This window comes from Vulpes lagopus, chromosome 6, assembly GCF_018345385.1.
Source record: "Vulpes lagopus strain Blue_001 chromosome 6, ASM1834538v1, whole genome shotgun sequence".
Taxonomy (NCBI): domain Eukaryota; kingdom Metazoa; phylum Chordata; class Mammalia; order Carnivora; family Canidae; genus Vulpes; species Vulpes lagopus.
The window spans coordinates 33150115-33177658 of NC_054829.1; the positions used below are offsets into that span (position 1 = coordinate 33150115).

General features: G+C 41.6%; 1 long non-coding RNA gene across 1 annotated transcript; it reads right to left on the reverse strand.

Annotated features, from left to right (window-relative positions):
• Nucleotides 1-1185: 1185 nt before the first annotated feature.
• Nucleotides 1186-23162, reverse strand: LOC121492849. The gene is made up of 3 exons (XR_005988317.1): nucleotides 23042-23162; nucleotides 2638-2752; nucleotides 1186-1391 (listed from the first exon to the last, which is right to left on the reverse strand). It is a non-coding gene; the product is annotated as an uncharacterized LOC121492849 (long non-coding RNA).
• Nucleotides 23163-27544: the final 4382 nt, after the last annotated feature.

The window sequence follows — 27544 nt, forward strand, 5'->3', positions numbered from 1 at the left end:
TCATGGGACCCCCCCCTCGCTCTTGTGCATGGCCTTATGACAGACTCCTGTAATGTGAACTAACATCAACAAAGACCTGACTACATATGCATCCTGCTTGCCCTGTCTTTCCAGTTGGACACATCCTTTGCAGAAGGCTTTCCCAGTACTAGGGCACCTTTCCCTGAGTGTGGACATAGATGTTCCCTCTGAGGTCTGGCTTTTGTCTGAGGACATCGTCTTGGGAAAGAACAGTTATTCAAGATGTTTCTCTTTCTCTCCTATGCCAATGGAGAAATTTGGACTTCAGCCGGGGAGAGACGTCCCCTGTAAAATTCATCTGGATTCTAGATTGAATAGGAAGCCCAGTACCTGTGGGAAATTTACTCACTGTAATTTGAGCATTCAGACAGGCGGACAGACAGACACAAAACACACACACAAATGTGAGTGTATGTGTTGGCATGCATGTGTATATGTATGTGAATTACAATCACATATACATACATGTGAATATGTATGTGAATTAAAATCATCTCCAACATAGTGTTTTCTTTCTTGGAATGGAATAATAATTATGTTGATTGACTGCACACTGCATCTGAAGCCACATGGTAAGTATAAATAAGCCGGTGGGATTTCTTGAGTTTCCCCTTGGTTGAGTCCCAAAGCAAAGAGGAGCCATGTGGATTAGAGACACTCATAAAATAAATATTGCGAAGCAAGTCAATGAACTGTCAGCTCAGTCTCATTAACTTTGGGGAGACCCCAAATGAGGCTTTATTTCTAACATATCTGATTACAGGAAAAGTAGAAACTGCCAATTGCCAATGCCTCCTTAAAGCCTCTTGTTGCCACTCACTTGCTGCCCACTGAATCCTGACTCTGGCTTCCGCAGAGGAGCCGAGTGACCCCAGACTTGTGGATGAGTTTTCGTCTGGGCTCCTGGGTTTCTTCCCGAGTGCCCTCTTGTCCTCCAGAGTGCATGGAAGTGACTTCCTCTTGTCTCTCTCTGTTGTTCTACTAAGAGCCTTGAGATTGTACCTGTCCCGTCTACTGGGAAGATAGGTCCCAAGGTTTTCTACAGTGTGCTTTTGTGCCCGGTGGCAGGAGAGAGGGGAGAGCCGTGCAAGAACGCCTTTCCTTTGTCCAGTGCTTCAAGTCTGGTGGAGTCGGAAATCCCACACAGTCCTGTGACATGCCAGCAGTGCTCTTTATTCAGAAATGTGAAAAATGGGGCTCAGGGAGGTGGAGGGATTTGCTCAGGGTTGCAGAGCAGAGCCAGAATTGTCAGCCAGCTCCTCTGTTTCCCACTCTGGCACTGTTGGCCTGGTACCCGAGCTGCTTCTCAATGACCAGTCGTCAGTAGGTGTATGATGAGCTTTTAAGATGAAATGAGCACTCCTGCAGCCCTGTGGAAATAACAGAAGTATCAGACACATTTCTTGCCCCAAGTTGTATGTGGTTTACTTGAGTGTTTCTGTCTGTCTGTATGGGGCACTCTGCTAGGTTAAACAAAAGCACAACCCTTGCTGTTAGGACCTTACACGCAAAAGGAAGTCAGTATCAGTACTCTGTTCCCTTGCAAGTTTCTCCCAAAGAACCCAGCTGGGACCTGTTTTCCTTTGTTCACTGGTTCTACATAAACAGACCTAGGGAGACCTCTGGCCTCTCATGGAAGGAGCTTGAAGAGAATGGTGAGATGTTCTTCACCAACCACTACCGTCTCTTCCTTCCCCCTTCCATTCTCTCCCTCTGATCAGGCACCTGTAGCCAGGCCACCCTCGGTTAGCCAGGGAGACGACGGAAGAAGCAGGTTGGGGCTGGTGTGTGGTTCAGAGTTGTCCGGAGCACCCCCACTGCCTCCCTGGCTTTGATAACCTTGATTTCAATGGTGAGAAAGGAGGGGTTTGGGTTGGGGGCTGGTGATGAGAAGGAAAGGAGAGGTGGTAAAAAGGTCTAGCCTCTGTTCCTTGTTCATTCCTTTGAACTGGGCTTGACTCAGAAATGGGAAATGAGATCAAAAATGGAAAAGCTGTCTTTGTGACACATGGGCTAGGGGTGAAGCCAGGAGTTCACAGAAGGTTATGAAACCCTGAGGCTCTGGGCCCCACAGCACTGTGAGAGCACCAGAAACAGAATGTGGCCGATGTTGGGCAGTAAGACAATCTCCCTGATTCTGCACAGGACCCTGCACCAACCCACTCCCCAGGACCAGCAGAGAAGTCAGTCCCTTATCCAAGTAGGGCATCCTGTGATGAACATGGGCAGTAGTGGCTGTGGTGGGGGACACAGCGTGGTTGTAGCTATGAGCAGGCAGGGACAGGAGCCTAAAAAAGAGCAAGGCAGAAGCCAGGAATTCCAAAGCGGACAGACTGCCCTGTGGCATCCACATGCATCCCCTAGTAAAATGGTGATGGTAACTAAGACTCAGCCAGGTGGGGGCCATGGAATCACTGCAACTTGATCCAGGTGACATTTGGAGCACAAGGACCAAGAGATTTTGTTACAGTGGATGAGCTCTTTGGACCCAAACCTTATACAAATAGATACTGTTAGGTACAAAGTCTCGTCCATACTAGAATTTTCTAGCTTTTCTTCCTTGTCTTATCTATCTCTTCCAAATTCCTCTAGCCTAATTAATATAGGTGGTCTTACCTCTTCTGTTCACAAAACAAGATCTTTTTTCTTCTTGATTTTTCTCAGCTCTCTCCGCCATGGAGGTCTGACTTACTCCAGGGAATCTCCAGTTGCCCGAAGCAGGAGTCACCCCCTGGACAGAAAATCAATTGATCAAAACTTCTATGAATGGTTCACTCTCTGAAGTTGGTCTCAAAGACCTGCCATCTGACTCTGACCCTGTCAACAGGTGACCAGAGACAAGTTGCTTACCTTCTTTGGGATATGGTAGTCTTTGCCTATGAAATAAAATGATCTCCCTGAGGCAATGAGGGAGTACCTCTCTGTAAGCATCAGGTGCTGTGTACGTGTTCCTGGTGGTAACTGTTATTTCCATAGGACACATCCACATCCTCTCAACAGGTTCCAACCTGCTGACCTCCGCACTCATCTCTCTGCCTCCTCTCCCAGGGCCTGGATCCTATTCTGGCATTTTACTCCTGCAGGAATCCCTATTCTCCATTAGGTCATTCTCATCAGGATCAAACACATGCTATAATAGCTCCCAGCATAGAGAAAAGTTATCCTCTCTTGACCTTGCATTTCTCTTCCACTACTGCCTCATTTCTCGGCTCCTCTTTGCAGTAAAAGGTTTCAAAACACTCTCCCTACTTCTTCCATTTCCTCTTGAGATAGCCCCAAACAGGCTTTTATCTTCACTACTCCACAAAACCAGCCCAGTTAAGGTCCCCAGTGACCTCACGGCTGCAAATCCAGCGGTTCAGTCCCGTCCTTCTCTCCTCCCTCCTGGCAGTGTGTCATACGGGTCACCCCTACTTCTCGCAACTGTCTGCTCCTAGGACACCACCCTTCTGGTTTTCCTCACACCTTGGGTGCTTGCCCCACCTCTTCCAGATTTCTAAGTATGGCCTGCCTCAGAGAGCACTGCTGTTTCCTAATTATGTTCATTCTCCAGGAAATCTCCAGTCTCGTGGCTTTAAATCACTTCTGTCCGCAGTCAGTTCCTGATATGCGTCTCCAGAGCTGTGCATCTGACTACCTTCTCACATCCCCGTATCTCACCCTCTCTTGCTCCACATCCACGCCACCGGTTAGTCCTGCCAGTGTATCTTCAAGTAGACTTAGTATTCAATTTCTTCTCACCTCCCAGCCATAATGATCTCTCTCATCAACTGGGACAGTAGATTCCTAATGGTTCCTGCATCTCTACGAGCCTTCCTGTAGTGCATTACTTATGTGACAGCAAGAGTTATCTTTTTAAAATCCGTTTAAACTGTAAATCTTAATACATCATTCTCCTGCTCAAAATTCTCCAGTAGCTTCCTGTAAAAACGTAAAAGCCTTCAGGCCCTTCGTGGTCCACCTCTCACCGTATCTTTGACCTCATCTCCAACCACTCTCCGTCTCCATCACTCTGCTCCAACCACACTGGCTGACTCGCTGTTCTTAGCGTATGCCGAGTGTGCCCCCCAGCTTGGGGCCACTACCTTGTGGTTCCCTGAGAGTAGATGGCCCATTTTAACAGTTCTCTATTGCTGCAGTTGTAACAAATCACCACAAATTTAGCAGCTTAAAACCACTCCACTCAGGACGCCTTGGTGGCTCAGTGGTTGAGCATCTGCCTTTGGCTCAGGACGTGATCCTAGAGTTCTGGGATCGAGTCCCACCTCGGGATCCCTGCACGGAGCCTGCTTCTCCCTCTGCCTGTGTCTCTGCCTCTCTCTGTGTGTCTCTCATGAATAAATAAATAAAATCTTAAAAAAAACCCCACTCATTATGTCTCATTTCTGTAGGTCAGAAGTTGGGCATGGAGTCATTCTGTAGGTCAGAAGTTAGGCCAGGTTCTCTGCTCAGGCTCTCCCAAAGTTGAAATCAAGGTGTTGGTTGCTCGGCTCTTATCCGGAGGTTCTGGGAAAGAATCTGCTTCCATGCTCACTGGATTGGTGAAAGAATTCAGCTGCTTGTGGCTGTGGGACTAAGGTCCCCATTCCTCTGCCTCTGAGCATCCAGAGGCAGCCCGCGGTCCTTCTGTGTGGCCCGTCCAACTTCAAGCCAGTGACACTATGTGCTGACTCCTCCTACTTTGAATCGTCCGACTTTCTCTTCTGCTCCTGCTTTTGCTTTGAAGGACTCAGGTGATGACGTTAGACTGACCTTCATATTCCTGGATAATCTACTATTTTTTTAAAAGATTTTATTTATTTATTCATAAGACACACACACACACACACACACACACACACACGCACAGGCAGAGACACAGGCAGAGGGAGAAGCAGGCTCCATGCAGGGAGCCCAACGTGGGACTTGATCCCGGGTCTCCAGGACCATGCCCTGAGCTGAAGGCGGTGCTAAACTGCTGAGCCACCTGGGGTCCCCAATAATCTGCTATTTTAAGGTCAACTAATTAGTAGCCTTCCTTAGTCCCTTTGCTGTGTTACACAACATAGTAACATAGTCATGAGAAGGACACCAGGGATCAGTCCATGGAGACCAAAATTCTGCCTGCCATGCCTGTTCTTTCTACTTAGCCATTTGGCCATGTCATCTACGTCACTGGCTTCCCCATCTAAACAGAGACCCCCTCTTTGGCCCTCCCCTCTAATTCCTCTTCCCGCTTGCTTTTCATCATAGCACTTATCAATGCCTATATTTTGTTAGTTTGTCATCCATTTCTCTTCACTAGATTGCCGGCTATATTATGGTTGGGACTTTGTTTTATCTACTATCTATCCAGCAGCTAGAAACGTGCCTAGAACATGGTAAAAATACTTGTTCAATAAATGTAAAGAAATGAATGACACTTTGCCTCCTCAATAATCCAGATTGGCTCCCTTAAGCAATTGGCTGGTTCTCTGTTTCTTAAAATACCTTCTAGCAGTTTATCAGTTATCAGTTAGCAAGTGTTTGGATACCTTCTACCAATTCTGCTGTTCTAAGAATCCCTTTGGCAATGCTGAATCTTGCAGTTGAAGAACTTTTGGGTTTTGGTGAATGCTTAAAACATTCTAAGGGCAAAAAAGACAGTTGAGGTGGTGTGCTTTTTAACCTACAGCTCTGATGAAAGAAGTATCACATTCCTTTATTTTCTCTAATTAACTCGAAGTTGTTTGAAGCTCTATGCTCTCAGTTGGTAGGAAACATCAAGTCCTTATTATTCATGGATAATTAAAAAATGAAATAGATACTTTCCTTAGGGAGCTTACTGTTTAGTAAATTTGATTAGATGTATTAATGATACATCATTTGTATATGTCTTCAGTATACAAATGTGTTAAGTGATAAATAGGAGATACTGAAAACATGCTTTGGGATTATGTGGTGGGGAGAGATAGTGAGCATAGAAATTAATTCTGGGGACTGGGCACTGGAGTTGGGATTGCATATAAACCAGTTCTTGCTGGATAGGCAGCTAGTGATAGAGAAGGAAGGCAGAGTAGGGGAGGAAGGTGAGAGCAGGTTGAGAGAAGGAGAGACAAGGTTGTGCAAAATGGGAACTGGGAGTGATGGAAAAGAGCAAAATGGGGCAATAGAAAAGAAACAGTCCAAACACAAACCCTACCTCCAAATCAATTTCAGGTTGTAGATTGTAGACCTTAACATTAGTAGCCAAAAATAAAACTTCTGTAAGGGAATATAGGACCTCTGGATGGGAAAAGGCTCTCAAAACAGGACCAAAACATATAATCATAAAAGAAAAGTGACAAATTGGACTTTATTGGAATTAAAATCTCTGTTCATCAAAAATGTCACTAAGAGAGTTAAAGGGCAAGCAAGCTGATGGATGAAAATATTTGCAGCACATATAGCAAGGAACTTGTAGCCAGAATGTATAAATAACTTCCATAGGACCACAAGAAAATACTAGACAAACAGAATGGAAAAATGGACAAGTGATTTGAATAGGCATTTTATAAAAGAGAATATTTGAATAAATAATAAACATATAAAAGTTTAATTAGCTATGGGAAATGTAAATTAAAACCACAATGGGATAACACTTCATACTAACTCAAAAAAGTTAAAACCTAAAACTGCTATTATTAAGTTTTAGGAAGGATATGGAGCAATCCAAATTCTTTTTTATTTTTAAAGATTTTATTTATTTTATTTATTTATTCGTGAGAGACACAGAGAGAGGCAGAGACATAGGCAGAGGGAGAAGCAGGTTCCCTGCAGGGAGCCCGATGTGGGACTCGATCCCAGGACTCTGGGATCACGACCTGAGCCAAAGGCAGATGCTCAACCACTAAGCTACCCAGGTGCCTGAACACTCCAAATTCTTATACATTGCTGGTAGGAATGGAAATTGGCAGTTTAGAAAATAGAACATTACATACTTATATTAAAAATACACATACCTTATGATCCAGCAATTCCACTTTTATATATATATCCAGCAGAAATATACACATTTGAGTACCAAGAACTGTGTACAAGCATTATTTATAGTGCCTCAAATTTAAAAGAACTCTAATATTCACCAACAGTAGAATGGATAAATGAATACTATGTATTCATTTGATGGAATGCTAGACATTCAAGAAAATGAACAAAATATAGCCACACATAGCAACATGAATAAATGTAATACTGAATGAAAAGAAGCTGAAAATGTTAAATATATGATACCACTTAAGTTAGTTCAAAACAAATTGTAATATGATATTCAGGGAAAATGTATATGTGATAGAACTATAAAAAACCAAATGGAATGATTACAATAAAAGTCAAAATAATAGTTTCCTTTATGGAGGTGATATGCATGGGGATTAGGAGGGACTTCTGAATGTCGTCTCTTTAATCTAGGTGGTAATCACATGGGGCTTCACTGTGTGGGAAATTACTAAGCTACACAATTTCAATTTCATTTCTTTTTGTATGTATTATAGTTCACAACTAAAAATAATAAAAGAAATAAGCCTAGAAATATAGATTTAGAAAAGACTATTCTAAATCAATCAATCAATCAATATCTGGAATGGTAGGCTTGGTCTGGATTTTATTCTATAGGATAGGGAGCAATGGAAGTGCTCATTTATTAGGCAGGAAGATGACTTTTTTGCCTACTCAATAACACTAACTGAAATGCAAATAAAAGAAAATTTTTTTCTATAATCCACTATTTTTATGTCTAAGTTGGGTTTTTTTTTACCATCTTTGCGAGGTGAGTGGATATAGATTGTTTTAATTTTCAATACTTTTCAAAAAGAAATAGAACATAGCATGTTCCATGTCACTAACAAGTCTTCGTAATAATTTTTATTGACTTTTTAATATTCACTTGAATGGATTTACCTTAATTTACTTAACATTCTTTTATTATTGCTTTAAATTCATTCTGACATTTCATTATTATAAGCAATACTTTGTAGACATCGTTTCCCCATTGAATGGTTGCCTTAGAACATGTTCTCAGAAATATTATTTTAAGGTAAAAAATTATGAATATTTTAATGAATATTGATATTTACTGATTATTTTCCAGAAGAATTTTTAGTAGTTCATATTGCCAACCACCGTGTGTGAGTGAAATCATTCATTTAGTCATTCAGCAAATATTTAATGAGCACCTACTGTATTCTGGCATTATCTCTGCTGCCAGAGAATTTAATGTCAAAAGAGGAAGACAAAAATTGACTACACTGGGATGCTGGGGAAGGTCCCCATGAAGACCAGGTCCACAGAGCCCATTAGTTATGAAATGTGTCATGACTGTGTTTTAAAAGATGTGAAAGTCCACTGATGGTTTTTGAGCACCAAAAAAATGATGTGATTAGAATATGAATAGAATAAATATGATATGAATAGAGTGGAGCTCTAAAAAGATTCATTTGGTCATCAGTTGTAGAGAGACTAGCTGGGAAGTAGCTAGTCTCTCTCTGATGCCAGAGAGAATTGTGTGAAGCTTTGGAGTAAAAAGAAGTGAGGGTTCCTGAACTAGGAAAGACCTAGGGCAAAGAGAGAAGAGGAGAGATGTAAGTTGCTCTAACACTATTTAACAAGTTAGGAGATAATGCATAAACCATGTAAAATGTCAGAGTACGAACACAAAGTATAATCGGACCATTAGGGTTGACAATTCCACACTGCAGATGGCTGAATGACCTTTTGGGTCTAGTTATGACACATGTCTCTCCTACTCCATGTCATATACAACCTGATGGTTAGACAATCCTGTGGCCCAATGAATGTGGCTATGGGAACCCAAATGCCTGTATTCCTAATTTTTGTGTATTTAAAAACATGCCCCAAATGATACTTGAAGGTAGCTTTTTGCATCCCATATAAATTGTGATTCTCCCAGGATGATGCTGGCCTTATACCATAATAGATTCTGGCTGTCTGTTACATTTGTTCTTGCAACACCATTACAATTTATTGCTGAAAATGAACACAAGTGACATCAAAATGCTCCCCAACAGCTTTTACCAGCTCTCTTCATAAATCAAGGGACCATAAATCAGGCCGATGTTAACCATCCGAGTTGAAGCTGCATCTCTTGGTCTGAGCCCAGAGCCCACACTATGTGTGGCTGGGAACCACATATGCTCATCTTCTCTGCCTGAGCATATGGGACAGCACTAACCAAGAATTACAGACTTGGGATCCTAAAATCCCACAAAATTAATGAATTGTAAAGTTTTTACAGAGGTTGGGGAAATGAAGGAAGTGTAACTTAATGGCTAGGTTTAGCAACCCTGTCTGTTCTGCTTCTTTTTAACGGGCAATGGGCATTGAGATGCATTCAGGCCAACACTGTCCTAGCACTTGTGCATCTCTGTGGGGATCGCATGTGTCAGTGCTAAAAGCTTCCAAACCATCACAGTGAGATTTTGAATGCTCAGGAAACTTTAGCTCAATTTTATTAATTTAATGTCTTGTAAAACCAGAAGAAGCCAGTCCTGAAAAACTGAGATTGTTAAGAGAAATATCTATCTCTGTTTTCTGCTATTCCTTCTGCCTGTTATTTTCTCTCATCTCTTCTTCACCTGTCTTTACAAAGTTTATGATTATCTTGCTTTCCTCACTGTTTTCTTTCTAATCTATAAAACCAACACTTATTTTCTGTCTTGTTTGCCTCTTGGAACCTTGCAAACTCAGTCAAAAATCTTCTAGGACGGGGCAGCCCGGTGGCACAGCGGTTTAGCGCCGCCTGCAGCCCAGGGCCTGATCCTGGAGACCCGGAATCGAGTCCCACGTTGGGCTCCCTGCGTGGAGCCTGCTTCTCCCTCTGCCGCTCGCTCGCTCTGTATCTCTCATGAGTAAATAAAATAAAATCTTAAAAAAAAATCTTCTAGGACAATATATCCTGTCATTTATTAAGAACTAACTATGTTCTGGCATCATGCTTGTTCTTTATATATATTATTTCTGTGATATTTTCACCATCTTTTACCTAAGACAGTGGAAATTCAGGCTGCTTAAATAGTAAGAAGTTTACAAATTGGGAGTGCCTTTTCTGGTATCAACATCTCTGACTCTAAAACTTGTTTTTATTTCTGTGTTCATTTTCTACCTCTCATCAAGAACTTAACAGAATCATCTGAATCCAGTTTTGCTCCCTTGAGGATCTGGAAAGTTTGAGGCTTTATCAAAGTTATTTGCACATCTGCTCTTCTCATGACAGCTCCTGCCCTCAGGAGGGGTTAATGGCTTGCTGGGTTTCAAGCTGCAACTCTCCTGGACTCAAAGGTCTGGCTGAGGTTTTTCGGAGATGAAGGAAAATTCTCATTTGTTCCAGGCTGCAGAATTTGAGCAGTTTTGCTGCTTAGTCTGGAGCTTGTCCTGAAGCTGAAGAACCTCACTAGCTCTGTCCCCAACTGATAAATCTTGCTGTCATTATGTCTGTCACTGACCACATCTCACATTCCCTGGGCTGTCCCCTGAAGAAGAATTGCCTTTCCAGGTGACTGTTTCGGCCTGAATCACTGCTGCATACATCATCCAGGCAAATCAGATCAGGTGAATTCATTGCACATGTTGGGGAGTGATTTCACCAGATAAAATACGTAATGTGCCATAGTTGATCTAGCACTCACTCACCAGAGCGACCTCTCTGAGAGTGGTTTCCTTGCTTATTAGGAAAAGGGAGGGCTTAGTGGAGGAACAGGGAACTTCTGTGATGTTATCGTTGAGTCTACTAAGGAGAGATCCTAATACAATGCTGCGTTAAAAAAAAAAAACTTCTTATCTTTTTTAACGATAGCTTTCAAACAGACTCAAAAGTAGAGAAAATAATAAAACGAAGCTTCTTATGCCCATAAATCATATGATAAATGATAATATAATAATTATCAAGATATTGTACCATGAAAAACTTAAAACAATGCTCGAAACTTCAGAGATCAAATCACATACATAAAAAAATGAAAAAACAATGACTAGGTTGGTGTGTCTTATACAATGGAGTATAGCTGATTAAAAATTCATATTCACATTTGTATTTTCTTCTGCTCATTGAAATACCGTGGAAAGTAATTCCCCAATCATCTGTTATTACCCTAGAAACTTTCATATAAAAACAAGCATGTATATGTATATTAAAAATTTTGTTACATTTGCTTCATTTATTCCTAAAAGCCTACTTTTGGGGCTCAGAAATAGGATATCAGCTTACAGGCCTCATAAGTGCCTGAGAAGATAAGTAACAAGAGTCAAACTCAAACTTCCTGTTGCTTTTTTTTAACAAATAGATACCTATTCATTTGTTTAAAAATGTTTACTAAGTGTTCACTATATGCTAGACTCTGCCAGGTCTTGGCAATATAAATGACAAAAAGAAAAAGGCAGGGGTGCTTAGACGGCTCAGTTGGTTAAACATCTGTTTTTGGCTCAGGTTGTGATCTCGTGGTCCTGGGATCAAGTCCTGTGTCGGGCTCCCTGCTCGGCAGTCTGCTTCTCCCTCTCCCTCTCCCTCTGTGCATGCTCTCTTTCAAACAAACAAATAAAATCTTAAAGAAAAGAAAAGAAAAAGGCAGCATGGTGTTGGAAGGAGCATTGGCTCTGCCACATACGAGATGCTTAACAAATGGTCATGAACAATATTAATAACAATAAAACTATAGTTATTACTTACTATCAGGATAGGATCCTGCCCTTAAGAAGCTTTCAACTTCATTGAGTGAAGCAGACATTCATGTACTAGGTACATCAAGGTTATAAACACTGGGATGAAATTACCTCTGGGGCTCAGTGGGGAAAATAACGAGGGAATTAATTGTATCTAGGATGGGTGATAATTGAACCGATGCAGTACAGACATAGTAGTTGCCCTCCAGATGGGGGCTTGAGGTGCAGGTTGTAGGGATAGAATGGCAATCCAGTGGAGGGAAGAGCCTGAGTAAATGCACAGTTGTGAAAAGGCATGGAGAGTTCATGGCACTCCACGTAGGCACCATCACAGCATGGGGAGGTAGACATCATTTTTAAAAAATATTTTATTTATTTATTTGAGAGAGAAAGCATGAGCAGGGGGAGGGGCGAAGGGAGAGGGAGAAGCAGACTCTCTGCTGAACAGGGCGCCCAACAACAGGACTCAATCCCAAGACTCTGAGATCATGACCTGAGCCATAGGCAGTTGCCCAACAGACTGAGCCACCCAGGTTCCCCAGGGAAGTAGATATCATAAATAACCTTTTATGCCTTTGAACTGTATCCTGTGAACAGTGGGGAGCCAGTGAAGAATTTCAAACAAAGGAGTTTCAGGATTATGTCTGGGAGCTGTGGGTGATGTGGGTGTCCATAGTACCTAGAATAGCAGAAGCTAGAAATTGAAAAAAAATAAGTTAAATAAATATTACATCTCCATAAGGTTTGAGAGATTCCTATTGTAAAAGCTGAAAAGTACTAGTAATGAGAGCCATAAGGATAATGCCTTGTCACTGCATGTTGCAGGTGCTTTCTCATTGATCTCACCTATAACCAGAGTTCAGTGCTTGCTCCCCTTCTGAACTCCTGTGTCTTGTGAAGTCTGTCATGATCTCTCACCCCAGACACCAAAGCTGGACCCTTAGGGTCAGCCTTGACTACTTCTTCAGAGTACCTGTGGCTTCCTGTCCCATCAAAGATCTAGCAAAGCACTAAATCCTACCGATTTTATCACCTAAGTGTTCCTCATATCTAGTCCTTCCTTTTTCACCCCTGCTACAGTCTTACCACGGGCCTTTATCATCTCTCACCTGGATTAATACCTACTAATGAGAGGGCCTGCCTCCCTGCCCCTGCATGCCCTGATCCAATCCCGTGACTCCTTTGTTTGTAATTCTTCACTGGCTCCCCACTGTTCACAGGATACAGTTTGTATGATGTGACCTCCTGTCAGTCATGGTGCCAAGTGGGAGTGCCATGATCTCTCCATGCCTTTCCGCCTCTTTGTTGACTCTAATGTGGATACCAGTGTAACCTCGTTCGAGCAGGGGCCCTGATGGTCCAGTCTCAAAACATGATCATGATCAAAAAACATAGTCCATCAACTAAAAAGAAATTTCCGAATAACTGTTTTTTTTTTTTTTAATTGCTAGTCTTGGGATATTTTAAAGGGACTCATCCTGAGAAACATTTCTCTTTTTTACAACCCTTTTCTCTTGCATCCATTTCCCTTGCAGGCTGCAAATACCCGCCATCTCTCTTCAGAGCCATCCATGCTTAGCCCTCCCCAGGCCCTGGCTCTCATCCCTCTGGTCCTTCCCTTCCTCCCGCTACCTCGGTTCTGTGCTGCAGAAGGCCACAGGACCCAGGGCCAGCACAGGCAGCAATTGATCAGACCAAGCCAGCTACCTCTTTAGTGAGCAGAGGGAGCGCAGGCTGGAAATGTAGACAGTTACAATTTGGGTTTCATTACACAAAGATGAATAAGCCATCTGTGATGATGGACACCTCGCCACCCACTGATGTGTATGTCATAATCATTTCATGTTTATTTTTGTTGTCGGCAACTTTCATCTGTGGATGGCAATGCCAATGTGATAATGAGCCAGGAAAGCTTGCTTACTGGGAGAGGGCTTGAGGGCAGCTTGTGTTAGGGGAACTGCCTCTGCCAGGAAGCTGGGACTGTCTGCTCTCCTCGGAATTCACGCTCCAGGCGGCTTTTGGCTGGCATCACCTGGGGCATTTTAAGGAGGGGTTTTGGAACCGGCCTTCATGAGGGTAGAGAATGGTAAGGCAGCCAGGCCTGAGCCAGCAGACTGCTTTGGCTTTGGGCGGGGGGCCTCTTTGCTCTGGTCAGTGTCACTGTCTCCTGGCCTGCTAGCCACACATGCACAGCGCCCTCAACATTCCCCCTTTGTGACTTAGCCTGGCTCCTTCCCTAACTGCTTGCTCCAGGAGCTCCAAGGCCTTCCAGCGTTTATATCATGTTAGTTTTGGGTACTGTTTGCTTATCTGGGCTTCAACTTCTCTGCTACTGCTATCTGCATTCTGAAGGGCCTTGCTTCTGGCCTGACTGCTTAGGTACCTGAGAGAATTTAGCAGCAGGAGGTGATGAGTCAATTAAGGACATTCTGAGGGAAGGGATTAAATGGACCACGTTGGGCCAGAGAGGAGATAATTTAGGAGCGACTTATAGACTGTGGTTTTTGACCTTGGTGGCACACTGGAGTTACCTAGAGAGTTAAGAGAAAATAAAAGATAAAAAAAGATGCTTGAGTAGCAAACCAGTTGAGCTGAAATCTTTGGGATTGGGGCTTGTGGAGGCCAGCCTCCAGGATTGCCCATAGTGATCCTTCCCCTGGGAATTCCCTCCTATAGCAGGTGGGCAGGACTTTGTGACTTTCTTCTAATGAACAGAATAAGATGGGAGTGAAAGTAAGTGACTTGCAGACCAGGTCAGAAAAGACACAGTGGCATTGCCTTCTGGCTCTCTCAGATCACTTGCATTGGGGAAAGCAAAAGTGTCATGTTATGAGTAGCCCCATGGAAGGCCCACAGGTGAGGGCCTTGGGCCAATGGTCATGTGACTGAATTTGGAAGTATGTTCTCCTTCCCCAGGTAAGCCCCAGGTGACTGTAGTCCCAGCTAACACCTCAATTGGGGTATCATGAGAGATGCTAAACCAGAACCACTTGGCTAAGATGGTCCAGATTTCAGACCTACAGAAACTGTGAGATAATACATTTATGATTTTTAAGCCACTAAGTGTGGGGTCATTTGCTATATAGCAATAGATAACACAGGGCTCGAGTATCTGCAGTTTTTTACAAGTTTCCCAGGTGACTGGGAAGTGTAGCCAGTGGTATTAAGGATTGAATGAGAGGAGCCTGGGAGGCACTGGGAGTTGTGAAAGGGAATGGACCAAGGAAAGAGATTTGGTTCCTACTGAGCCAGGAGCTGAGGCAGGAGCCTGCCTGCCCGTCTTTTGTACCTGGATGTACCTTCTGCTCCAGTGGCTGATAAGTGCTCATCGGAAGTAGTGCTGATTACTTGCTCACCAGGGATGTTATGTGCATCAACATCTAGCACTCAATAAATGTTTGCTGGGGAATCCTGAGGTAAGAGTTGTTTTGCAGAGAGGAAGCTGGGCTAAGCCATGCAGCCCTACTGGGGCTTTTCCCTTCAATCCTCAGAGATTTGGGGGCCTAGGGTGCTGAGCTAGTCTTTCTGGCCGCTCTATGTCACCACTTAACCATGATTATTAATCCTGAAGCCCTTTCCCCTTGCTACCCACAATGTGCTGATGTGATCCACAGGGTGCCAGGTGTGTCTGGGCTCCAAGTAACTAAACACACACTGCCTAATCCTGTCCGTCTTTAACCCTGGGAAGAAAATCTGCCTTGCATTAAAGGTGGTTCTGGAATGAAGTTTAGAGAACAACTAACCTACAAAAAGTGAGAAAGCACATCTCCAGTTGGAACTTTACAGGAGAGTTTTAAGTCATTATTATCATCAAAACTGCATGGTATTCATCATGCTTCAGCCACAAAGACCATTTGTAAAAGAAACACATCATAATTGAATAATCTTTACTGATTCCAAAATGAAAAACAGCAAAACAAAACTCAAACCCAGCTCTCAATTTATGTTTAGTGAGGATTACATAAAGTTAATATCTTGTGGAAATAGCTCAGTAAGTTTAATTACTCAGCGGTGGTGTCCTATAAATCTGGAAATAAATAGCTAAGTCAATTAGCTGCTCTTGCATGGTTCATATTACCTTCACCTCCTGTGATGGCTTCTGAGCAAGTGTCTTTAGTGACCCAAAGCTGTTGTGTCATAGTGCTCAAGCACACAGAGACACTCCTAGGACTTTGAAAGGTGGCAACAGTCATAGGGAGACACCTTGTTCCTTCAATACCCCCCGCATCACTGTAAGTCAGAGGGAGCAATGAAGCCAAGTGCAGCCAGGCAACCAAGGGCAAGGACTAAATGAGAAGTGGAAATCAATGAGGTGCAGACAATACACTCATGAGGTCAGAGAGACATTTATTCCCCGCTCCCACTTTGTCTCTGCCCTGCAAATCTGGATACTATTTAAAAATGTGTGTTTGCAGCAAGGGTTATGATGACATTCACAAAATAGAAAAGTTTTTTACTATGGGAAAACATGAAGAAGAAAGTAAAAATCACATGCAATCCCACTACCCATAGATAACTACTTTTAATGTTTGGAAAACTTTCTAGTCTTTTAAAGAGACATATATATTTTTTAATCTGCATACTTTCCTTTCTTGCTTTTTTTTTTTTTTAAAGATTTTATTTATTTACTAGAGAGAGCTCTATAGAGAAAGCATGAGTGGGGGGGTGCAGGGAGAAGCAGACTTCCTGCTGAGAAGGGGGCCCGAAGGCAGGGGCAGGTCCCCATCCCAGGACCCTGCGATCATGATCTGAGCTGAAGGCAGATGCCCAACTGACTGAGCCAACCAGGCGCCCCTCCTTCCTTGCTTTTTAATTTAGAATTATGTCATGAATATTTCCTTCTGTCATTGAAAAGTCATTTAATGGATGGTTAGCATTCTTTTGTAAAGTGGAATCACTAGTTAATTAACGAGGTTTCTATTTATTAGATATACAGGTTGTTTTTAATTTTTGCTATACAAATACTACATCTACATGTTTTATTTTACACAAATCTTTGTCCTTTTCACTGATAATTTTCTTAAGATAAATTCCAAGAAGTGGACATTCCTGAACCAGAGAAGTACACATTTTTGTCCCTTTAGGCATATTATTAAAATTAGTACATTTCTAGATACAGCGTGGCCACGTTCGGTTGTGCAGTTGGAGCATTGCACAAAGATGCCCCGCTGACAAGATGAATTAGTGCTGAAATCCAGTTTGCATTTCCCTTGCCCAGCCTGGCACCCTGCAAGTGGGGCACCATATAGTAAAAAGAATGCTTTTTACCTTGCCCCCAAATTCCACCGATTGTTATACCATTCACCTACAGGTGAATTCACCTCAGCAGGAAGTCTGCATGATCAAAGGGGACTTTCTTTTCACCTTCTCTGCCTACATGGGTGTCTTTTTGTAAATTATGCATGGGTGCTATATGTGTTAGCTAGAGCCTGACTTAACAGTATGATTTTTTTAAGTTGGCAAATCGATAGGCAAAAATTGTTATCTCATTCAAATTTATAATGGATGTCTCTTTCAGTGGTTTGGGTTGCCAAACGCCTCCCTTCATACCACCTCCACTATTATCTTGCATCTTCTTATCAAATCACTTTCAAGTAATATAGTTCTCTGGTCACAAAATTCTCCAAATTGGGCTGCTAATCTTCTCTTAGTTACTGCGATCCTAACTCTAAGGAAGTACGTTTCTGATATTTACCTGGGCAGAGATGGATTTGCCGTGAAGCTAATGTAGCTGAAGCTTTAGGGTCCCTTCCAAGGCTCTGGACCTAATTTGCTATTTAGCAGTTTTTTTTATGGACATCCAAATTGTATAACCATCAGACACTGCAAAATATAAACTCACCTTGCATTGGGACCACTGCTCTCATATATTCCCAGCCTCAAATTTCATTTGAATGTCTGTTAGCAGTAACTGGGATCTTTAGAAGCCATGGATATAGGAAACTGCTACTTAAAAATATTTCCTTTAGACTAGTATGTCCTTTTAGTACTTCTGTACTTTTTCCAGTTACTCCCTTAGGATTATGATCATCTCTTCTGTCCATCACGTTTTGTTTTTTAAATAGCTTTTTAAAAATAACTTTTGGCTTGTTTGTCCTTTGGCTGCCTACTCAACTCTACTAATCTTTAGCCCTATATTCCCAGCCACACACATCCTACTTTTTTCTAGGATTGCCAAGCCATCTCTGGTTAACAAAGTTGTCAGTACCCTCTGATTATATTCATGCTGACTTCAATCCTCTTGGCAGCCACAGATAACCCCCAGGTCTACTTATATATATGAACATTGCCAGACTGAATTTTTGTGAGACATCTGTTCACATTTCAGTGATGCTGCATGATCTAACTTTGTTTTGTAACCACAACCAGGGATTTGAATTTAAGTTAGTTAGGCAAACTGCCTAACTTGTTTTTACCTCTCCTTAGCTTAGGCAAACTAGGTAAATTTTGGTTTGGTTTTCACATCTGTAAAATAGAGGTAATGATAATATCTACCTTACCAAATTTTCTGAGAAATAATGAAGTGACGTATATAAAATATTTAGAACAGAGCCTGTGACTTGTGTAGTTGTTATAATAATTATTACCATTGTTTTGAAAGTAACAATGGCTAGAATTGCCATTTTGGAAGAGGATAAATTAAGATCTGTTTTGTTCATTGCTATATCCCATGTCTAGAATAGTGCCTGGCTCTGAAAATATACTCAACAAGTTTTAGTTTTTAAAATGAGTGAAAGAATGATGTATATAGATCCAGACCTTGCTGCATTTGAGTTGAAACACCCCAAAGAAATTGAAGTTTGGTTCAAGAAACTGAAGCAGTAGATGGCTGATGCAGCAGTTTATGATTTAATCAGGGATACTCAAACCTCAAGTGGAGAAAAACAATAACAAAGACATGATTTGCTTAAAGGAATTTGGCTGTTTACTCAAGACCCAGGAAACCACTGCTGAACAGTTCATGGTGGCAGTATGCATTATTCTGGGGATGCCAGGACTTGGACAATTCTTAAATAGTTCCAAGACTCAGAAAGGGTAAAGAATCATTTGAGCTTCTGCTTAACATCAGGAAGCTAGAGGGAGAAGGTAGAGGGTCCAGGGTGGCTCCTGCAATGAACATGAAAGACGAGGCAGCAGCATTCTGTGTGACACCTTCCATTTTCTCTGTCCTTCAGATAGGGAGAAAAAAAGGCTGTTTTTCAGACCATATCATGCTATTCTCTCCGATTGGCACTTTTGGGTGCTCACCAAATACTAGCAAATCTTGTTATTCTTTCTGAGCCCTCAACTTGATGATTGGCTTCTGCACAGGGTTTAGAGCAGATAGCATGCATGTCCTAAACGCACCTAGCTGGCAAACAAGGAAAAGTGTCTAGAGTAAGCATCTATGACTGGAGGAAAAGAATGGATATGTATTCATGTTTGTCTAATGTCATAGCAGGAAGATGCCTACGTTCTCCTTTCCCTCATTTGTTTCACCATAGGAGATCTGGAAGGAGAAATTTCATGCAAAGACATTGAATGAAAGAAGGGGTTTTCATGAGGGACAGTCATTGACTTTGATGTGAAAGTTATGAAACTCTCCCCTGGTCATCAGGATGGATTTTGATGGCAATGAAGTAAGGCAATCTCTTTAGGGCCAAGAGATATCATTCAGCTTTAAATGCAGGCTCACAGACTCCCAAACTGCTGTTTTATTATTTTTTAAAAATTATTTTATTTATTTATTCATGAGAGACACAGAGAAAAAGAGAGAGGCAGAGACACAGGCAAAAGGAGAAGCAGGCTCCACACAGGGAGCCCGATGTTGGGACTCGATCTCGGGACTGCAGGATCATGCCCTGAGCCGAAGGTAGGCACTCAACCACTGGGCCACCCAGGCATCCCAAACTGCTGTTTTATATCCTGAAAGGTGAAGGGACAGAGAGGAGGAAACAGATGTAGGAGGAAAGGCAAGCTCTGCCTTGACTGGGTGAATTCTCCTCTCTGTAGGGAAAGTAGTCAAACTTATTCTTTCTCCTGGGTTCTGCAGACACAGCCATCACTGGGGACCTCTCACACACAAGTCTTGCACTGTGGGGAATACCCTCCATTCCCTAGGCAAGCCACTTCCCAGTAGCCCCTGGCTCACTGGTGGTCTACCCCGTGGTGTACTGGAGCTGGCTGACACTTCCCCGTGAAGTTGATTTTGCATATCCATCCCTGACTGTATGTTCAGGAACTTCTGATTGATAACTGGAAATTGGTCATAGTTGAAGTATTTATACTCAGGTGCTTAATAGCCACGTGTGGCTTTTTTCTTGGACAAAACACTTCCATCATTGCAGAAATTGCATTGGACAGTGTTGATTTGGATAGACAGTGCCATAAGAAGTTTAAACCGGTAGGAATCTGATATGAAAAAAAGGAGAGCCCTAATTCTATTTTATTTTTTAAAGATTTTTATTTATTTATCTGACACAGAGAGAGAGAGCACAAGTAGGCAGAGTGTCAGGCAGACAGAGAGGGAGAAGCAGGCTCCTCACTGAGCAGAGAGCCTAATGTGGGACTCAATTCCAGGACCCTGGAATCATGACTAGAGCTGAAGGTAGACGCTTAATGGATTGAGCCACCCAGGTGCCCTGAGAGCCCTAATTCTAAATAAATGCCAATGTATATTAAATTAAAATCTTGAAGTTCAGTTTGTATGAGCTATATAACATTTCACAAGTAAGATGTCATCATGGAGCCCCTAGAGAGGGATAAGAGACAAGATTGTACCATCTTGTAGCCTCTGGTCATAACATCACAGAAAACAGATTTCTTGGTAAATGTCACACACATTTGTGAATTTTGATATGTGTGCTCTCAACTTTGTCACTTCCTTTTAAATCATCACTAGATTTTTGACACTGTCACCCATCAACTTTTGCTAATCTGCCTAGAGGTCAAAGTTGGGATACAGGGCTGAGAAGAGGAAGCTGAGGAGTCTCAGAAGGCAGCTTCTAGGCCCAGGGCCATTGAAATTTGGTAGTTTCAATAGAGCTCATATTTTATGGGCACTAGGAAAAATCTCTTCTCTGTGAAACTCCAGACATTTTTCTAAGTTATAGAAATTTGGGGGGGTTAATAGACTTGTTTGGGGATCTTGACTTTCTACCACCCTGATTGTTTCATTCATTAATCTAGTGAGTGAATTCTTACACTGTAGGCTGTGGGTTTCCGCCAGTCAGGAGTAAGAGGAATCGATATTCATGTTTCAATGTATGTGTATGAATGAGTATATATTTTGATCTGATCGCCAGTTTTGAGATCTGAGCAATGGGCCGTGCCTGGGTAATACCCTGGAGCTATCGCCATCAGCATTACTGTGCAGCATTTGGAGCCTTCTGTTGACAGAGTCCTTGAGTGAGAAACAGCTTTGGTCTTAGAAGTGGTCTTCTGAGCACAACCCATCAAGTCCAGTGCTCGAGGGCCCTGTGTGTGTTGTGACATATCTTTATAACCTGCAGCACAGACAGCAGTGAGGCAGTTTTGCTGATGTATGTAGGCTTAATGGTCTCTATATTGTCATCCTGAGTTATGAAGCTTTTCCAAGGCTGATGGTGGTGCAATGCCTGATGGCAGAGGAAGAAGTTGAGGAGGGGAAATGGAAGGAGCTCCAATGGTAAATCAGGGAGGCCACCCCAGACATGGGAGAGCCGGACTTGGCCTGGGAAGGCATGTTTCCCCCTGGTACACATGGAAGTCTTCCAAGGAAGATCATGAAACCATTGAGAGCAAGAAGGGAATGACCCAAGAATCACATGAAAGTTGATGGTGAATGGGAGGTGGTGTATTTTTTTTTGCGGGGGGGTGGGGGGAAGGGGGATGCAAATGTGGGATGATCAATTTGCCTGGATTTCTAGACACCACCCACTTTCTTCTATGTTTATATTTTGGAAGCTCAATACTTTTCTCTGCCTTTTTAAGGAATATATAAAGAGAACACAGTCACTCTTGGAGAAGATCAAAAATAAATCAGACTATATTGTTTGAAAAAAATTTTTTTTCTTGTTGAGTTTTATTTATTTATTTTTTTTTAATTTTTTATTTATTTATGATAGTCACAGAGAGAGAGAGAGAGGCAGAGACACAGGCGGAGGGAGAAGCAGGCTCCATGCGCCGGGAGCCTGATGTGGGATTCGATCCCGGGTCTCCAGGATCGCGCCCTGGGCCAAAGGCAGGCGCCAAACCGCTGCGCCACCCAGGGATCCCTCTTGTTGAGTTTTAAAGAGAGAATGTCTGTCATTATCTGCCTGGAGGGAGCTTTGGGAACACATCTCAGTCAGGTTCTCCTGGTTCCTACTAAACCTGGTATCAGACCAGAATTGATGCCTGACACTATATGTAACATAGAAAAACTTGGAACCTGAATCAGAAGACCTGATTCTGTTTTAAAGTCCTTTTTATGGGTCTCTGATTCTTGAACCTATTGACCAGATTCCTTTTTGGGATCTTTCACCCACTCTCCTCTCATTTCCACTGGGAAATAGTAAGATTTCTATTACATATTTCTATTTTTGCTACATTTTTAATCTTGCCACATGGACTCTCTGGATGTTTGGGTCCAGATCCTCAGCTGGAATCTCCAGTTGCTCCACTTATCGTCTGCTTCCAGAACTATTAGAAAAAGGACCCTGCATTTGCTATGGACATAAACTTAGGCACTATCTCTGTAGGCTACTATTTTGGAAACACCATGGGGAAGAAAATGACCTTACCTCAAAAGTTACTTTAGTCCTTAGTAGAATATTTTATGACCCTATTTGTGGGCATCAATCTATGAAGAATATGAAAGCTGCAAGGCTCAACTCTATTCTTAAGTAGCTTAAATTTTAGTTAAATATGTAAAACTGGAACACATGAAAAAGTAAATGATACAAATAATAATTATATTAATTAATTCAAGTAAGTGATACAAGTACTAATTGCCTACTGTATGCCAGGTGATTTACATATATCATTTTACACTTTGAAATTACCCTCCAAACACTATGATCATCTACATTTAACAGATGAGCACCCTGAGTCAGAGAAGGTAAGGAACTTTCCACAGCTCACTCACTAAATAGAGGTGGAACCAGGGCCCATGTTCAAAGCCAGAGCTCTTTCCTCTGAAATACATTACCTTTATATTTGTTTTATTTAGGATAGATTATTTCCATGCATAGTACTGATGCTTAGTAAAAAGATTTATAAGTAATTCTGAAAGAAGGAAAGTTCTATGACATGGCTGGTTAAAGAAGACTGGGTAGAGGAGGACTGATTTTATCTAAGATCTGAAGAAAGAGTAGAAGCAGTTAAGAAGAGGAAAGAGAGACCAACCTACCTGCAGGGGGACTGGCTTGAGACCCAGCATCCTGGAGTGGACTAGAAGGATACACTTGAAGGTAAAGCTCAGTTTCTTTTCATTTCCAGCCAAGAGGTTCCTCAGAGCTGCAGAAGTCCTGTGGCAGAAAAAAATTATGACTGTTATCCCAGTGGTTGGGTTACGTCTCAATGCCAAGGCCTGCTCCTGGAAGGATCTTTCTAGTTGGTTGTTCTCCATGACCATACTCTAGATGAGTACAAAGGTTTTGGGAGTCAGGCAGTGTTGGCAGCCTACTTTCTGTTGGTGCAAGTTCTGGGGCCTGAGAATTGCCGTAAGGGTTGAATAATTTCTACGTTTATGGTTTCTTTGGCTTTACCAAAAACATTTTAGATTTAGTCTCTCTGTATGCTTCTGATCCAGAGCCAAAGATCTTAACTACACAGAGCTCTTTGGCATATCACAGCCAAGGGCCTGTGCTCTGATGTCTCCCAGGTTGTCAGCTTAATAAATTTGGGGTACTACTTGTAATTCTGTCCCATAATCCAGTCTTGTCCACTTTCATCTTCACAACCACCTCAAGAGGTAGTACTATTATTACCCTGATTGCACACAGGATGAAACTGATTCTTACAGAAGACACCAAATATAAGAGAGAGGTCATCAGGATTCTCCTTTCTTTCTAGGTTGGACCAGAACCTGATACACAAATTCTCTAGGGCTTCCCCAGGTATAGTCCACACTGCAGTTCCTTCTGTCATTTTTTCCTCTGCAAATCTTTTGCTTGTGATGTATCTCTTATGGCATCCTTCTGTCTCTCTGATCTGCAAAACCACAGAAACCCAGCCAGTGGGCATCAGGCTGCCTGACTCATGGGTTCTCCTTTTTGGAAGTGGTCAGTAGTGTCTGAAGTCTCATAGACTGCATCTGGCCCCCTGTACCTGTCAGAACCACTGGGAATAAATCCCCTCTCTGCCTGACAGTAATCAGCTCATGCCTTGAAGCATGAAATTTGATTAGCGCTTTTATCTCTGCTGCATCATTTGGACTGTTATTACAGATCGTAAAATTTACTGTGTCCCACCCTGTCCACCTCTCTGTCAGTATGACCCTGTGTAGGACTCAGCGACCTCCAGGAAAAAAAAAAAAAAAACGGTCGGCTGCTTACTAAGTGAGGAGCTTCGTTCTTTTTCATTTCTATGAGCTTGCATATACAGACCAAGGTAATGCTGCCAAAAAAGAGAGCTACTTTCAGGGAATCCTAAGGGCTACCGGGACTGGGTTTTGTGCCTTAGACTATCTTAAATGAGGATAGGAAATAGTATAGTTATGTGTAATAAGATCTTTCTTACTGCATTTGCAATGCAGATTTTGTCCAAAATTATAAAAAGAGCTACATATACACTGTAGAAATGTCTGTATCTGGAAATGGTAGCCTATAGTGATTTCTCAAACTGATTTGCAAATTAGAATATTCTAGGAAGATGTTAAAAACACATTTATCAGTCCTTATCTCCTACCATGTGTATGTGAATCCATATTTCTGAGAAATCAGCCCAGGAATCTGTATTGATCACCTTAGACCACTATTCTGGGATGCACTGATGTAAAGGGAGGCTGGCTAGGTCTGCCTGCATTTGAATGCCCAGAGACCAGGCATATCAGACATTGGGTGCCCTGGTCTGAGGATGCCTTTTCAATGAACACGAAGTCACTGAAGCTTGGGTAAAGAGAGTTTACTTTAAGAATTTAAAAGGTCATCAGGAAAAAATAAATAAATAAATAAAAATAAAAGGTCATCAGAGGCCAAGAGAGTCCTGCTGGGCCATGGGGGACAGGGACCATAAGTGGGAGGAGAATCAGGACAGAGGTTGCATTCTTATTCCTCAAAGACCTTACTCTCTGCCTGTGCAGCACCCAACCTATTCAGGTCAAGGATCTACTACACTGACTGGTTTCTTATTTCATGGTCCAAATTCTTGAGACATGAAGAGTGATTGATCAGATTTGACCCTGGTGCTAGTAGTATGGCTTCTCCTGTGTCCTGGGTTCACTCTCAGTCAAACTGACTGCAGCTCAAGAAGCCAGGTCAGTCAGATATAGCTGTGATTGGATTATGTACCCCCAGATTCATCTATTGAAATCTTACCCCAAAGATGATGGTGTTAGAAGGTGGAGCTTTGGGAGATGACTGGATCATTAGGATGCAGCCTCATGAATGGATTTAGTGCCCTAATAAAGAGGCCCCAGAGAGATCTCTTGCTCCTTCTACCGTGTGAGGATATGACAAGAAGTCTGTGACCCAGAAAAAGGCCTCAGTTGACCATGCTGGCACCCTGATCTTGGACTTCCAGGCTCCAAAACTGTGAGAAATAAATTGTTGATCAGCCACTCAGTCTGTGCTATTTTGTTACAGCAGCCCAAACTAAGACAGACTCCTAGATATCCCCTTGTAAGGCTCTGGAGATCTTCCCCATTAAGATAAATAGGACAATGAGAAAACAGGCCATTGCTTAACATTTATTATGCCACCAAAGACTGACACATGCCATTTTAACAAAAACACAACTCTTACATGGTCCAGACGCAACTATGGGGGCATGAGTAGCACATTCTTTTTCTATAATCAAGAGGCATGGGAGGTCAAGACAGAATTAGATTCTTTTTTATTGCATTGCCATTCATTCATTGACTCATTAACCAGGTATTTATGGAGCACATATTATATGCCAGGGACTCTTTTGGGACCTTGGCACTATTTTGAGTGCTTGGGATACTTTGATGAGCAAAACAGGCAAAGATACTTGTTTTTGAGGACTTTACATTTTAGGATAGAGAGGAAGATATTAAACAATAAACACAGTAAATAAGTGAATTATTTAGTGTGTTAGAAAGGTATTAGTTCTATGAACGATAAAGGGGAAAATACCTCAGAGTATAGGTTGAGAATACCAAGGAAGTGGGTTGCAACTTTAAATAGGGTGGTAAGTGTGGTCTAACGGAGATGACACTTTGACTCCTTCAAAGATTGAAGGAGTTGTAGAGATGTGGAGAAAGAGCATTTCAGGAAGAGAGCACAGTCTAAGCAAAGGCACTAAGGAGGGAGAATGCCAATGTCACTGGGATGGGTGAGTGAGGACATGGTAGTAATAGAGGCGATGAGGATACAATATATGGGATCTTGTAGCCATTATGAAGACATTGGCATTTTACTCTAAGATGGAAGTCAAGGCAAAATTATAAGGAGAGAGAGAGAGAGAAACTGACGTGGGGCTGGATCCCAGAACCACTGAGATTATGACCTGAGGCAACAGCAGGCACTTTAATGGACTGAGTTACCCAGGCGCAGCAAAACAGTTTGTTTTCCTATTGTTTTTAGAAGTCTTTATGTATTATGAATACAGGATCTTTGTCAGATGTTTGTATTGTCAGCATCTCCTTCCAGTGCATAGCTTGCCTGTTAAGTTTCTTAATGAAGATATTTGATTATTCTTAATTTTACTGAAATCTAATTTATCATATTTTTCTTCTTACACTATGATCTGACTTTCACTTAGGTATATGATCTACTTTGAATCATTTTATATGGATAGTATGAGGTAGAAGTCAGAGTTAATTTTCTTCCCATAAGATATCTTACTGCTTCAGTAGTATCCTTTTTTGGAAAGACAATTCTTTTTCCACTGAATTGCATTGCCTTTTTATTTTTTGTAAATCAGGTGATCACCACATAGATGTAGGTTTATTCTGATCTATTTGTACTTGATCTGTTTGTCAACATTTACACCCACACCACACTGCTGTTATTGCTGTGCCTTTATAAGTCTTGAAATCAAATAGTATGCAATTTTCCAACTTGGTTATTCTTTTTCAATGTTATCTTCGTTATTCTAGGTTCTTTGATTTTCATAAATTTTAGAATGTCTTTTTCAGTTTCCAGGAGATAATCTTGCTGTGATTTTGATTGGGAATAAATTAGATCAATTTGACAAAGATTGGCATCTTAGTAATACTGACTTCTTCCATTAGTATACATTTAATATTTATCTTTTGATTTAGATCTTTGATCTCTCTAGGCAATATTTAGTGGTTTTTAATGTAGAGGTCTTGTAAACCTTTTATTATATTTTTATTAGGTATGTGATCATTTTGATGCTGTTGTAAATGACATTTTTTAATTTAATTATCCAATTGTTTTCTTGCAATATATAGAACTATAATTTATTTTTGTATATTCACTTTATATCTAGCAAACTTGTTCAACTCATTCTTTTTTTATATGAATTTGACTATTTTTAAACTTATTTTAATTCCAGCATAGTTAACAATGTTATATTAGTTTTAGGTGTACAATATAGTGATTCAGTAATTCCATATGTTACTTCCCTCAGCCACCTCCCCTTTGGTAGCCTTCAGTGTGCTCTCCATAGTTAAGAGTATGTATATATATAATGAAATATTATTCAGCCATAAAAAAGGAATGAAATCTTGCCAATTTGCTTTTTAATTCTAACAGTTTATGAA